This window comes from Ovis aries, chromosome 6, assembly GCF_016772045.2.
Source record: "Ovis aries strain OAR_USU_Benz2616 breed Rambouillet chromosome 6, ARS-UI_Ramb_v3.0, whole genome shotgun sequence".
NCBI lineage: Eukaryota > Metazoa > Chordata > Mammalia > Artiodactyla > Bovidae > Ovis > Ovis aries.
Window position 1 is genome coordinate 26,818,983 of NC_056059.1, and position 14,372 is coordinate 26,833,354.

Here is a 14,372-nt window from a genome sequence, read left to right on the forward strand (position 1 = left end):
TAAGCTTTGCAAGTAATAATGGATTACATTTTTTGGCTTCCTCTGTTGCATTTCAAATATATAAACTGAAAATGAAACTTTAGAAAAGTTTCAAAATAATTTGACTTAAAATAATAAAGTCTATTTATTATTATGGGCTTCCCTGATGGCTCAGATGGTAAATAATCTGCCTGCAATTCGGGAGACCCAAGGATAGGGAAGATCCCCTGGAGAAGGGAGGGAATGGCTACCCACTCCAGTATCCTCGCCTGGAGAATTCCATGAACAGAAGCCCCTGTCTACGGAGATGCTCAATAATATAAAGCTTTTTAAAACTGCCACTTAAACACTTCAAAGTACTGCGTTAAGTCAAAATGTGTACATTTTGGATTTTACAGCAGTTTGCATGCTCAGTCACTAAGTCAAGTCTGACTTTTTGCAATCCCATGCACTGTTGTAGCCCTCCAGACTCCTCTGTACATGGGATTTCCCAGGCAAGAATACTGGAGTGGATTGCCATTTGCTCCTCCAGGGGATCTTCCGGACCCAAAGACGGAAGCCACGTCTACTGTATTGACAGGCAGGTTCTTTACCACTGAGCTGCCCGGGAAGCCCTTTAAAACACTGCTCTTCTCCTAAATTAAATATGGATTTCTCCAGACCAGAGATAGTTAAAATTTTTTTACATATTAAAAATTATTTAGGATGCCAAGGAGTTATTAAATTTTTATTAAAGTATATTTGATGTACAATGTTATATAAATAACAGGTGTAGAATACAGTGATTCACAATTTTTTAAGGTTATAATCCATGTATAGTTATTATAAAATACTTGCTATATTCCCTGTATTGTACAATATACCCTTGTAGCTTATGCTCTACATCAGTTTGTACTACTTAATCCTTTACCATTTTATTGCCCATGCTTTATTCTATGTATCAGTGAGTCTGTTTCTTTTTTGCTGTATTTACTAGTTTGTTGTATTTTTTAAATTTCACATATAAATGATGTCATACAGTATTTGTCTGACTTATTTCACTTAGCTTAATACTCTCTAGGTCTACCCACCTTGTTGCAAATGGCAGAATTTCCTTCTTTTTTATACTGGAATACCGAGACAAAGTGTGATATCATTTATATGTAGAATCTAAAGAATTCAGCAAACTAGTAAATACAGCGAAAAAGAAACAGCCTCACCGATACAGAGAACAAAGTAGTGGTAACCAGTGTGGAGAAGGAAGGGGAGAGGGGCTGCTATGAACACTGGGATGAATGTATCATTTTGAATTAGTGTTTTGATATGTACACCCAGGAGTGGAATTACAGGCTCACATGGCAGTTCTATTTTTAGAGAAATCTCCATGGTGTTTTCCAGTGGTTGCACCAATTTACATTCCTCCTAACAGTATACAAGGATTCCCTTTTCTTCACATCCTCACCAACATGTGTTACTTGTGGTCTTTTTAATGACAGCCATTCTGTCAGGTGTTAGGTGGTAGCTCACTGTGGTTCTGACATATTTTACTGATGATTAATGATGTTGAACATTTTTAATATGCCTAATAGTCATCTGCATGTCTCTGGAAAATATCTGTTCAGGTCTTTTGTCCATTTTTCAATCGGGTTGTTTTTTTTTTTTTTTTTTTCCTGATTTTCAGCTGTATGAGCTACTTATATATTTAGGAATATTAACCCCTCATTGGTCATAGTATTAGTAAATATTTTCTCCCATTCAGTAGCCTTTTCGTTTTGCTGATGCTTTCCTTTGATGCACAAATACTTTCAAGTTTACCTAGGTCCCATTTATTTTTGCTTTTATTTATTTCCTTTGCTTTAGGAGACTGATCCAAAAAACTACTGCTACAATTTATATCAAAAAGTGTTCTGTCTATATTTTCCTTTAGGAATTTTATAATTTCTAATCCATTTGGAGTCTAGCTTTGCATATGGTATTAGAAAATGTTCTAACTTCATTCTTTTCCATGTAGCGATCCAGTTTTCCCAGCACTACTTATTGAAGACACCATCTTTTCTCCACTGTATGGTCTCATTTCCTTTGTTGTATACTAATTGACCATAAATGTGTCAGTTTATCTCTGGGCTTTCTATTCTCTTTCCTTTATCTATGGTGCTGCCTGTGCCAGCTCTTTGTGACCCCATGAACCGCAGCATTCCAGGCCTCCCTGTCCATCACCAACTCCTGGAGTTCACCCAAACTCATGTGCATTGAGTTGGTGATGCCATCCAGCCATCTCATCCTCTGTCGGCCCCTTCTCCTCCTGCCCCCAATCCCTTCCAGCATCAGGGTCTTTTCCAATGAGTCAACTCTTCGCAGAAAGTGGCCAAAGTATTGCAGTTTCAGCTTCAGCATCAGTCTTTCCAATGAACACCCAGGACTGATCTCCTTTAGGATGGACTGGTTGGATCTTCTTGCAGTCCAAGGAACTCTCAAGAGTTTTCTCCAACACCACAGCTCAAAAGCATCAATTCTTTGGCACTCAGCTTTCTTCACAGTCCAATTCTCACATCCATACATGACCACTGGAAAAACCATAGCCTTGACTAGACAGACCTTTGTTGGCAAAGTAATGTCTCTGTTTTTGAATATGCTATCTAGGTTGGTCATAACTTTCCTTCCAAGGAGTAAGCATCTTTTAATTTCATGGCTGCAGTCACCATCTGCAGTACTTTTGGAGCCCCAAAAAATAAAGTCTGACACTGTTTCCACTGCTTCCCCATCCATTTCCCATGAAGTGATGGGACCAAATGCCATGATCTTTGTTTTCTGAATGTTGAGCTTTAAGCCAACATTTCCACTCTTCTCTTTCCCTTTCATCAAGAGGCTCTTTTTAGTTCCTCTTCACTTTGTCATAAGGGTGGTGTCATCTGCATATCTCAGTTTATCGATATTTCTCCCGGCAATCTTGATTCCAGCTTATGCTTCTTCCAGCCCAGCATTTCTCATGATGTACTCTGCATAGAAGTTAAATAAGCAGGGTGACAATATACAGCCTTGACATACTCCTTTTCCTATTTGGAACCAGTCTGTTCCATGTCCAGTTCTAACTGTTGCTTCCTGACCTGCATTTAGGCTTCAGATAATGGTGGGCATTATTTGATACCATACCAAAACTTAATGAGCAGTATTTTTTTAAAAATTAGCTGCCATGGGAAATCTGAAACAATACAAATGAGCACTGCCAAGTTACATGAAAATCCATTGCTCTTTTGCACTTTGAAGCTTTTATACATGCAATATATTTAACATCGATGAATTGATCATTTAAAAAATTAAGTCATGGAGACATGTATATCTTCCAAATATCAACACATTTCATTGTACTATTTCAGGATATCATATTTGTTAATATCATCACTAATCTTTTTTAAAGACTAGGTATTAGGAAGCTATCAAGCTGAAAGTGATACAAGTTTTCCAAAGTTCCAATCTTCTCTTAAAAACTCTTAATTTTATCACTAGGAACAGACACTGTCAATTTTTTTCTTCAGTGACAAATTAACCTCATTCATTTGTGAGAAAATATCTGCCAAATATGAAGAGCCAGTTTATCTCTCAGTTCTTAAAAAAAAAAAAAAGCTATTCCATGGGAAAAAAGTTATCTCAGTCAGCTCACAACTCAAAGAGTGCACAACTGCTTCACTTAGAGATAACTATCAGAGTTTACAATGCAATGTAAGCGTTTTATGTGTACTTCCCATTTTATCACAGTATACTTTCAAAATGTGTATGAAAAGGTTGAAAGTTTTAAAAACATGGTCTTTTTTCTTTTTTCTTTTCTGATGTGGAACATGCTAAAAATCTACACTGAATTTGTTACAACACTGCTTCTGTTTTGTTTTCTTCTTTTTTATTTTTTTGACCCTGTGCCATGGGAGATCTTAGCTCCCAGATCAGGAACTGAACCCATACTTGATACACTGGAAGGCAAAGTTTTAACTACTGGACCACCAGGGAAGCCCAGATCATGGACATTCTTAAGTGAAATTGGCATTTTTTTCAACCTCAAGTATATGATAATAAAGAATATAATAACTACTAATTATTGCAGTTTGCTGCTACTACTGATTAGCACACACTGAAGCACCAGCGGTTTTCAACTCCAATTACTCTTAGAACACTGTGAATGCAACTGTCAACACGGTGAAAAGGAGAAAAAAAAAGTCTTGACACTATGCAAATAGTTTTGACGTCACAGACACCCTAATAAGATACCAAAGACCCCTGAGACTGCTGCTCTAGTATTTGAATTTCACGTATTTCTGTACTTCAAAGTAAGGTATAAATTTTAACAGAATTTTGTACATTGTCAGCTTATGATCTTGGTTCGTTTACAAGGCAAACAACTCAATATCACAGGAATCCAAGTCTAAACCCCAACCACTAATGCTGAAGAAGCTGAAGCTGAACAGTTCTATTAAGACCTACAAGACCTTCTAGAACCAACACCAAAAAAAGGTTCTTTTCTTCACAGGGGTGTCAGTCACTTAGTTGTGTCCGACTCTTTGTGACCCTATGGACTGTAGCCCGCCAGGCTTCTCAGTCCATGGGATTTTCTAGGCAAGAATACTGGACTGGGTTGCTATTCCCTTCTCCAGGGGATCTTCCTGACCCAGCGATCAAACTCAGGTCTCTTGCATTGCAGGCAGATTCTTTACCGTCTGACTCACAAGAGAAGCCTTATCACAGGGGACTGGAATGCAAAAGCAGGAAGTCAAGAGATACCTGGAGTAACTGGCAAATTTAACCCTGGAGTACAAAATGAAGAGGGGCAAAGGCTAACAGTTTTGCCAAGAGAATGCACTGGTCATAGCAAACACACTCTTCCATGCTGTACTCTATACATGGACATCACCAAATGGGCAATACCAAAATCAGACTGATTATATTCTTCTCAGCTGAAGATGGAGAAACTCTATACAGTCAGCAAAAACAAGACCAAGGGCTGACTGTGGCTCAGATCATGAACTCAGGCATTCTCTTACTTCAAATAAGGTATAAACTTTTTCTTTCCTTCTTTCTTTCTTTTTTATTTTAATTGGAGGCTAACTACTTTACAATATTGTGGTGGTTTTGCCATACATTCACATGAAGCAGCCATGTGTGTACATGTGTTCCCCATCCTGACCCTCCCTCCCATCTCCCTCCCCATCCCATCCCTCAGGGTCATCCCAGTGCACCAGCCCTGAGCACCCTGCCTCAAATAAGGTATAAACTTTAATGGACTTACTGCAAAATTCAGACTTAAACAGAAGAAAGAAGGGAAACCACTAGGCCACTCAAGTATGACCTAATCAAATCCCTCATGATTATCCAGTGGAAGTCACAAATATATTCAAGGGATTAGATTTGACAGACAGGGTGCCTGAAGAACTATGCACGAAGGTTCCTAGCACTAGGAGGTGGTGATCAAAACCATCCCTAAGAAAAAGAAATGCAAAAAGGCAAAATGGTTGTCTGAGGAGGCCTTACAAATAGCTGAGAAAAGAAGACACATGAAAGGCAAAGGAGAAAAGGAAAGACATGCCCATCTGAATGCAGAGTTCCAAAGAACAGCAAGGAGCGATAAGAAAGCCTTCCTCAGTGATCAGTGCAAAGAAATAGAGGAAAACAATGGAATGGGAAAGACTAGTGATCTCTTCAAGAAAATTAGAGACACCAAGGGAACATTTCAAGCAAAGATGGGCACAATAAAGGACAGAAATGGTATGGACCTAACAGAAGCAGAAGATATTAAGAAGAGGTGGCAAGAATACACAGAAGAACTATACAAAAAAGGTCTTGATGACCTGGACAACCACAGTGGTGTGGTCACTCACCTATAGTCAGACATCCTGGAATGTGAAGTCAAGTGGGCCTTAGGAAGCATCACTATGAACAAAGCTAGTGGAGGTGATGGAATTCCAGCTGAGCTATTTCAAATCCTAAAAGATGATGCTGTTAAAGTGCTGCATTCAATAGGTCAGCAAATTTGGGAAACTCAGCAATGGCCACAGGACTGGAAAAGGTCAGTTTTCATTCCAATCCCAAGGAAGGGCAATGCCAAAGAATGTGCAAACTAATACACAATTGCACTCAATTCACATGCCAGAAAGTCATGCTCAAAATTCTCCAAGCTAAGCTTCAATAGTACATGAATGAAGAACTTTGAGATGTATAAGCTGGATTTAGAAAAGACAGAGGAACTGGAGATCAAATTGCCAACATCTGTTGGATCATAGAAAAAACTAGAGAAATTTCAGAAAAACATCTACTTCTGCTTCATTAACTACAAGAAAGCCTTTGTCTGTATGGACCACAGCAAACTGGGGAAAATTCTTAAAGAGATAGGAATACTAGATTACCTTACCTGCCTCCTGAGAAATCTGTACGCTGGTCAAGAAGCAACAGTTAGAACTGGACATGGAACAATGGACTGGTTCAAATTTGAAAAAGGAGAACATCAAGGCTGTATATTGTCAAACCTGCTTATTTAACTTATATGCACAGCACATCATGCGAAATGCCAGGTTGCATGAAGCACAAGCTAGAATCAAGATTGCTGGGAGAAATATAAACCACCTCAGATATGCAGATGATACCACCCTATGGCAGAAAGCTAAGAAGAACTAAAGAGCCTCTTGATGAAGGTGAAGGAGGAAAGTGAAGAAGCTGGCTTAAAATTCAACATTAAAAAAACGAAGATCATGGCATCTGGTCCCATCACTTCATACTTCATAGCAAACAGATGGGGAAAAAAATGTAAAAAATGACAGACTTTATTTTCTTGGGCTCCAAAATCACTGCAAAAGGTGACTGTAGCCATGAAATTAAAAGACCTTTGCTTTGTGGAAGAAAAGCTATAACAAACCTAGACAGAATATTAAAAGCAGAGCTATCACCTTACCAACAAAGGTCCATATAGTCAAAGCTATGGTTTTTCCAGTAGTCATGTATGGATGTGAGAGTTGGACCACGAAGGTTGAGTGCCTGAGAATTGATATTTTCAAACTGTGCTCTTAAGAGTCCCTGGGACTACAAGGAAATCACACCAGTCAATGCTAAAAGAAATCAACCTTGAATACTCATTGGAAGGACTGATGGTGACACTGAAGCTCCAATACTTTGGCCATCAGAACAGCAGTCTCATTGGAAAAGACCCTGATGCAGGAAAAGATTGAGGGCAGGAGGAGAAGGGGGCAGCAGATGATGAGATAGTTAGATGGCATCATCGATTCAATGGACACGACTCTGAGCAAACTCAGGAAAGACAGGGAAGCCTGGCATGCTGCAGTCCACGGGGCTGCAAATAGTCAGACATTACTAACTGACTAAAGAACAACAATGATAAAATAAGTGGTCATTTATTTTCCATGCTAACCCAGGAAAAAGTAAACTTAAAAATTTATGTCATATAATACTAACATGCTCCAGTGATGCCTCATACAACTTGTGGCTAACCTAATAATCCTAAATAAACTTTATTAAAAATTTCAGCGTATCATTCACAACCACTGTTAATACTTACTTTCTTAAGAGAGCTCAAATAGCTTAAGAAATTGATTCTTTTCCCTAAAGGAAAAGAAAACTATGTTCATATGTATGTCTTCTGTTAACTAAAAAGAAGTCATAGGGAATCATATCTCAGATATACTTGTTCAATCTTAGTAAGTAGGTTGATTTTTCTGAAATAAAGTATGAAAAAGATATAATATCTAAGTTGATATTACTAAAAGTAACAAATATTTACCACAACACTGAGGAGAAAACAGGATACCCTGTTAGTCAAATTATAATAATCCATCAAAACTATTAGTCAACAAGTAATAAAAGTAGTTAAGACTTATTTAGTACTATGTGTATAGACATCTGGACCTGTTTTACTTCTTTCTTTTCCTTGATTCCATCCCCAGTGCTCCCTGCTTGACATCCCCTTCTCAGTAAGTCTCAGCCTAACTGTCACCACCCCAGAGACCATCCGTGCTTGTCTGAATCTTCTCTTCCTCAACCCTCCAGGGTCATTTTCTATTACTGCATCCAGCCTTCACAGCTGCTCCTCCACTATATTGTATGGGGCACCTTGTCAGCTACAGTCATTGCACTATACCTATTACTTGGCACAAAAAGGCAGCCAGTCAATATTTGTTAAATTTACTCAGTGCATAAAGGAACGCATTCCTTACTTGCAGAAAGCTGTCTAGTTACCATCCTCTGTAACACCTACTTATGAGCCAAAGCATACCAACAGGGAAGGGAAGGTATTCAATAAATGTTACCTGTTCAATATGCATTCCATATTATCAGAAATATAAATCAGGATGTTATATGTTAATATAGAAAGATATTAATGAAGCCAATTTAAGTACTTGAGGATATAAAATATATAACTAAAAACTACAAACATTTTTTAAAAGATTTCTACTCAATTAAAAAACACCATTCAGTCTCTCCATAGAAATAATTATATATGTAATGATGTGAGATTTCTTGAGGAAAAGTTCACTAAATTCTTCATCCAGAGACAGTCAAAGTTGTCAACAGAATTATTACAAATTTAATATATATAGTCAAGGCTATGGTTTTTCCAGTAGTCATGTATGGATGGATGTGAGAGTTGGACTGTGAGGAAAGCTGAGCGCTGAAGAATTGATGCTTTTGAACTGGGGTGCTGGAGAAGACTCTTGAGAGTCCCTTGGACTGCAAGGAGATCCAACCAGTCCATTCTGAAGGAGATCAGTCCTGGGTGTTCATTGAAGGGCTGATGCTAAAGCTGAAACTCCAATACCTTGGCCACTTCATGCGAAGAGTTTACTCATTGCAAAAGAGTCTGATGCTGGGAGGGATTGGGGGCAGGAAGAGAATGGGACAACAGAGGATGAGATGGCTGGATGGCATCACCAACTCAATGGACATGAGTTTGAGTAAACTCCGGGAGTTGGTGATGGACAGGGAGGCCTGGCGTGCTGCGATTCATGGGATCGCAGAATCAGACACAACTGAGCGACTGAACTGAACTGGACTTAAGCATTTTCAGTGAATTAAGAGGCTACTACTTAAAAAATTCTTACTGTGAATCCGTTTAAAAAGTGTTAGAATGTTGATATCTTGATGGGAACAGCGATTATATAAGTAGGTACATTTGTCAAAGCTCAAACTGTATGCTTAAAATCTGTGCATTTTAGTTTGCGTAAATTATATGTCATTAAAAGAGCATACTGGGAAATAAAATGCCTCAGTAACCCCTTTTCCACTCGTCTCAAGCTTCCTTACTAGGAATTTCTATTTCAATGACACTTCTGCCTCCTCACTTGGCATCTGCCACCTCCATTACCCAGGAGAGGAATGATTTATTTCACTAACAAGGTGAAAGAGAAGAACTAGGTATGCATAGCTCAGCCCCTTCTGGGTTCCTGATCTTTTAGCAGAAGGGGCAAGAATGCTGTTTCTCCCTCTCTTTGGCTGTTCAGCTGCACCAGTAACAAGCTTATTAGTAAACATATCTAAGTCAGCTCTGAAGTATTAGCTGTTACTTTGTGACTATGCAAATAAGCCCTGTCCTTCACTCTAGACTTTATCAATTTTAAAGCAGTTATTTTGAATTCCACCAGAGAATTCATCTGCTGATATGGCCAATGATTCTGAACTTGGGTAGGGATGCTATGCTAAGTTGCTTCAGTCGTGTCCAACTCTTTGCAACCCCACGGACCATAACCCGCCAGACTCCTAAGTCCGTGGGATTCTCTAGGGAAGAAGACTGGTGTGGGCTGCCAACAGAGGGTATTATTTTTGGACTCCCTCAAACTATGACAGTACATCTCAGCAGTGAATCCGTACCATCTGAAATTTTTGTGCATACATCCATATTTCTGTATTTTACATTTCCTAATGATTTAAGACGGGCTTCCATGGTGGCTCAGTCGATAAAGAATCTGCCCTCAACGCAAAGGACCCTGTTTTGATCCCTGGGTCAGGAAGATCCCCTGGAGAAGGAAATGGCAACCCACTCCATTATTCTTGCCTGGAGAATCCCACGCACAGAGAAGCCTGGTGGGCTACAGTTCATGGGGTCACAACGAGTCAGACATAATTTAGCAACTAAACCACCACCAAGATTTAAGGCACTGTAACTGTTCTAATAGAAAACTTCTAAGCTTCTGGCTGGTGGGGAGGGCATGTTCTAACAGAAAATTTCTAAGCTCTTGGCTGGTGGGGAGGGCAGGGGCAGTAAGTAGACCAGGCTAATTTTCATGCGAAGTTCTAGTATTAAGCAGTATTAACAACTAAAATGAATTTTTTTTCTTAAAAGAATAATTTCTTATATGACAGCATATGGTCTAGCGTAGCTTATGAAAGAAAATATGACATCTTCAAAGAGTTAAAGGAAAACTGACTTTGGTCATTAATTCTGTGTCTCCTACTTCTTAACCACTCAATCACTCTTAAAACCACAATCTAAGGAAGTTCTCTAAAACTAAAATTAGTCTGGCAAAAGTCTTAAATGATACCTTGACAAATCCAATGGACTTTCTTGACTCTCTTATTTAATATCCTTGCAACAAGCCTCTTTCTCCTCCTCTTACTTCAAAACACCAGCATCTCTGAACATTTGTTCTTGGTCTTCTTAATCTCTACCTACCCATTAATGTTAGTGTGACCTTGGCTTTGCCCAGAGTCCTCTTCTCTCTCTGGATAACAGATATGTTCACCAGAGAATTAGAATGGTATGCTGATCAGTAACAAAAATACCCAAATAATCCAATCAAAAGATGGGCAGGACATGTCTTAAACAGACATGTCTCCAAAAACATACAGACAGCCAACAGACATAACAGACATATGAAAAGATGCTAAACAATGCTAATTATTAGAGAAGTGCAAATCAGAATACAATGGTTACCACATGATTCAACAATCCCACTCAGCATATATATCTTTTTAAATTAGAGCCTTCATCTTTTCCAGATATACGCCTAGGAGTGGGATTCCTGGATCATGTGGTAATGACCTATAAGGGAACAGAATCTAAAAAAGTATGCATATATATCTATATAACTATATCTATATCTACATAAGAATGGAAAATATACATATACATATATAGTTGCTAAGTCATGTCTGACTCTTGCAACCCCATGGACAGTAGTCCCTCAGGCTCCCCTGTTCATGGGATTTTCCAGGCAAGAATACTGGAGTGGGCTGCCATTTCCTCCTCCAGGGGATCTTTCCAACCCAAGGATCAAATCTGCGTTTCCTGCATTGGCAGGTGGATTCTTTACCACTGAGCTATCAGGGAAACCCACAATGGAATGTTAATCAGCCATTAAAAGAAAATGTTCTGCCATTTCCAACAATGGATGGACCTAGAGATTATCATACTAAGTGAAATCAGACAAAGACAAATATTATATGCTCTTATACAGGGAATCTAGGGGAAGACAAATATTATATGCTATCACTTATATGTGGAATCTAGAGGAAGACAAATATTATATGATATCACTTATATATGGAACCTAAAAATTAGTACAAATGAACTTATTTACAGAAGAGAAACAGACTCACAGACACGGAAAACAAACATGGTTACCAAAGTGGCAGGGAGGTGTAAATTGGGAGTATGAAATTAACAGACTCACACTACTACATATAAACAACAAGGATTAACTGTATAGCATAAGAAACTATATTCAATATCTTGTAACAAACTATAATAAAAAAAATAGAAAAAGTATATAGATATATGCATATGTGTATAGCTTAATCACTTTTTTGTATACCCAAAACTAACATAATATAGTAAATCAACTATACTTCAAAAAAATTATTACAAAAATAAATACATGAAATGTTATGCTGCCTCTCTTCTGTCCTTCCTTCCTTTACCCAGCTGAACAGATAACTTCCTTTATCCAGCTATCTACCTATCAATGTAAAAAAATGCCACTTTTTAGGCCTTGCTATATTCGGATAAAATATGACTGTAACTTTTGTTACCCATGATCAGCAAGCTAGCTCTCATTTCAGGTGTTTCCTCTTAGAAGCCCTTGTTAAAGATATTAAGACATAAAGACATGACCGCACCTATACTTCCTGCTACAACCTTTAAAACAACTTCGTCCAGTCTTTTTTCTTCTAATCCTATATACCATTAGGCACCAAAGACTTTATGCTCTAATTTCTCCTTTATCAGATAGAAAGTCAATTTACTGGTCTTTATGTGTGTATTGCAATGTAAGTGTTTTAGTAAGACCTAAAATTTTACAGCTATCAGTTTTCCTCTTAATATCTAAAAAAAAAAAAAAAAAATGACGAGAAAGGTGGGGATACTGTTAAATAATTGGACTACAGAAGTGCTTAAGATAATCACTATCAAAGAATATACCGTGCAAAATAGCTAGTCTCAAAATGAGACAGTGTCATATTAGGATAAGAAGTCCTGAAATTCTTTTTTCTTAAAAGAGAAAAACCACCACTGTTTATAAGAATACACAGAAGTACTGTGCAAAAAAGATCTTCATGACCCAGATAATCATGATGGTGTGATCACTCACCTAGAGCCAGACATACTGGAATGTGAACTCAAGTGGGCCTTAGAAAGCATCACTACGAACAAAGCTAGTGGAGGTGATGGAATTCCAGCTGAGCTATTTCAAATCCTGAAAGATGATGCTGTGAAAGTGATGCACTCAATATGCCAGCAAATTTGGAAAACTCAGCAGAGGCCACAGGACTGGAAAACGTCAGTTTTCATTCCAATCCCAAAGAAAGGCAATGCCAAAGAATGCTCAAACAACCACACAATTGCACTCATCTCGCACGCTAGTAAAGTAATGCTCAAAATTCTCCAAGCCAGGCTTCAGCAATACGTGAACAATGAACTTCCAGATGCTCAAGCTGGTTTTAGAAAAGGCAGAGGAACCAGAGATCAAATTGCCAACATCCGCTGCATCATTGAAAAAGCAAGAGGGTTCCAGAAAAACATCTATTTCTGCTTTACTATGCCAAAGCCTTTGACTGTGTGGATCACAATAAACTGTGGAAAATTCTGAAAGAGATGGGAATACCAGACCACCTGACCTGACTCTTGAGAAACCTATATGCAAGTTAGGAAGCAACAGTTAGAACTGGACATGGAACAACAGACTGGTTCCAAATAGCAAAAGGAGTACATCAAGGCTATATATTGTCACCCTGCTTATTTAAGTTATATGCAGAGTACATCATGAGAAATGCTGAGCTGGAAGAAGCACAAGCTGGAATCAAGATTGCAGGTAGAAACATCAATAACCTCAGATATGCAGGTGACACCACCCTTACGGCAGAAAGTGAAGAGGAACTAAAGAGCCTCTTGATGAAAGTGAAAGAGGAGAGTGAAAAAGCTGGCTGAAAGCTCAACATTCAGAAAACAAAAATCATGGCATCTGGTCCCATCACTTCATGGGAAATAGATGGGGAAACAGTGGAAACAGTGTCAGACTTTATTTTGGGGAGCTCCAAAGTCACTGCAGATAGTGATTGCAGCCATGAAATTAAAAGACGCTTACTCCTTGGAAGGAAAGTTATGACCAACCTAGATAGCATATTCAAAAGCAGAGACATTACTTTGCCGACTAAGGTCCGTTTAGTCAAGGCTATGGTTTTTCAAGTAGTCATGTATGGATGTGAGAGTTGGACTGTGAAGAAGGCTGAGTGCTGAAGAATTGATGCTTTTGAACTGTGGTGTTGGAGAAGACTCTTGAGAGTCCCTTGGACTGCAAGGAAATCCAACCAGTCCATCCTAAAGGAGATCAATCCTGCGTGTTCTTTGGAAGGAATGATGGGAAAGCTGAAACTCCAATACTTTGGCCAGTTCATGCGAAGAGATGACTCACTGCAAAAGAGTCTGATGCTCGGAGGGATTGGGGACAGGAGGAGGAGAAGGAGATGACAAAAGATGAGATGGCTGGATGGCATCACTGACTTGATGGACGTGAGTTTGAGTGAACTTCGGGAGACGGTGATGGACAGGGAGGCCTGGTGTCCTGTGATTCATGGGGTCACAGAGAGTCGGGCACGACTGAGCAACTGAACTAAACTGAATAGTTGATTTACAATGTTTCAGGTGTATAATAAAGTGATTCAGAGATATGTATATATATATGAAAAATAATGTGTATGTATACATATATACAGCGTTTTTCAGATTCTTTTCCATTATAGGTTATTAGAAGATATTGAATGCAGTTCCCTGTGCTATACAGTAAGTTTTAATGTTTTATATATAGTAGTGTTCATCTGTCAATCCCAAATCCCTGATTTATTCTTCTTCCTCTTTCCCCTTCAGTATATGCAAGCTTGTTTTCTGTGTGTCTGAGTCTATTCCTGTCTTGTAAATAAGTTCCTTGGCAATGTCA

The 14,372-nt window shown here is 38.6% G+C and overlaps 1 protein-coding gene across 7 annotated transcripts in view; it reads right to left on the minus strand.

Moving 5' to 3' along the window:
* Positions 1-14,372, minus strand: part of RAP1GDS1 (Rap1 GTPase-GDP dissociation stimulator 1) — a 154,630-nt gene that overhangs the window by 113,969 nt on the left and 26,289 nt on the right. The window lies entirely within an intron of this gene.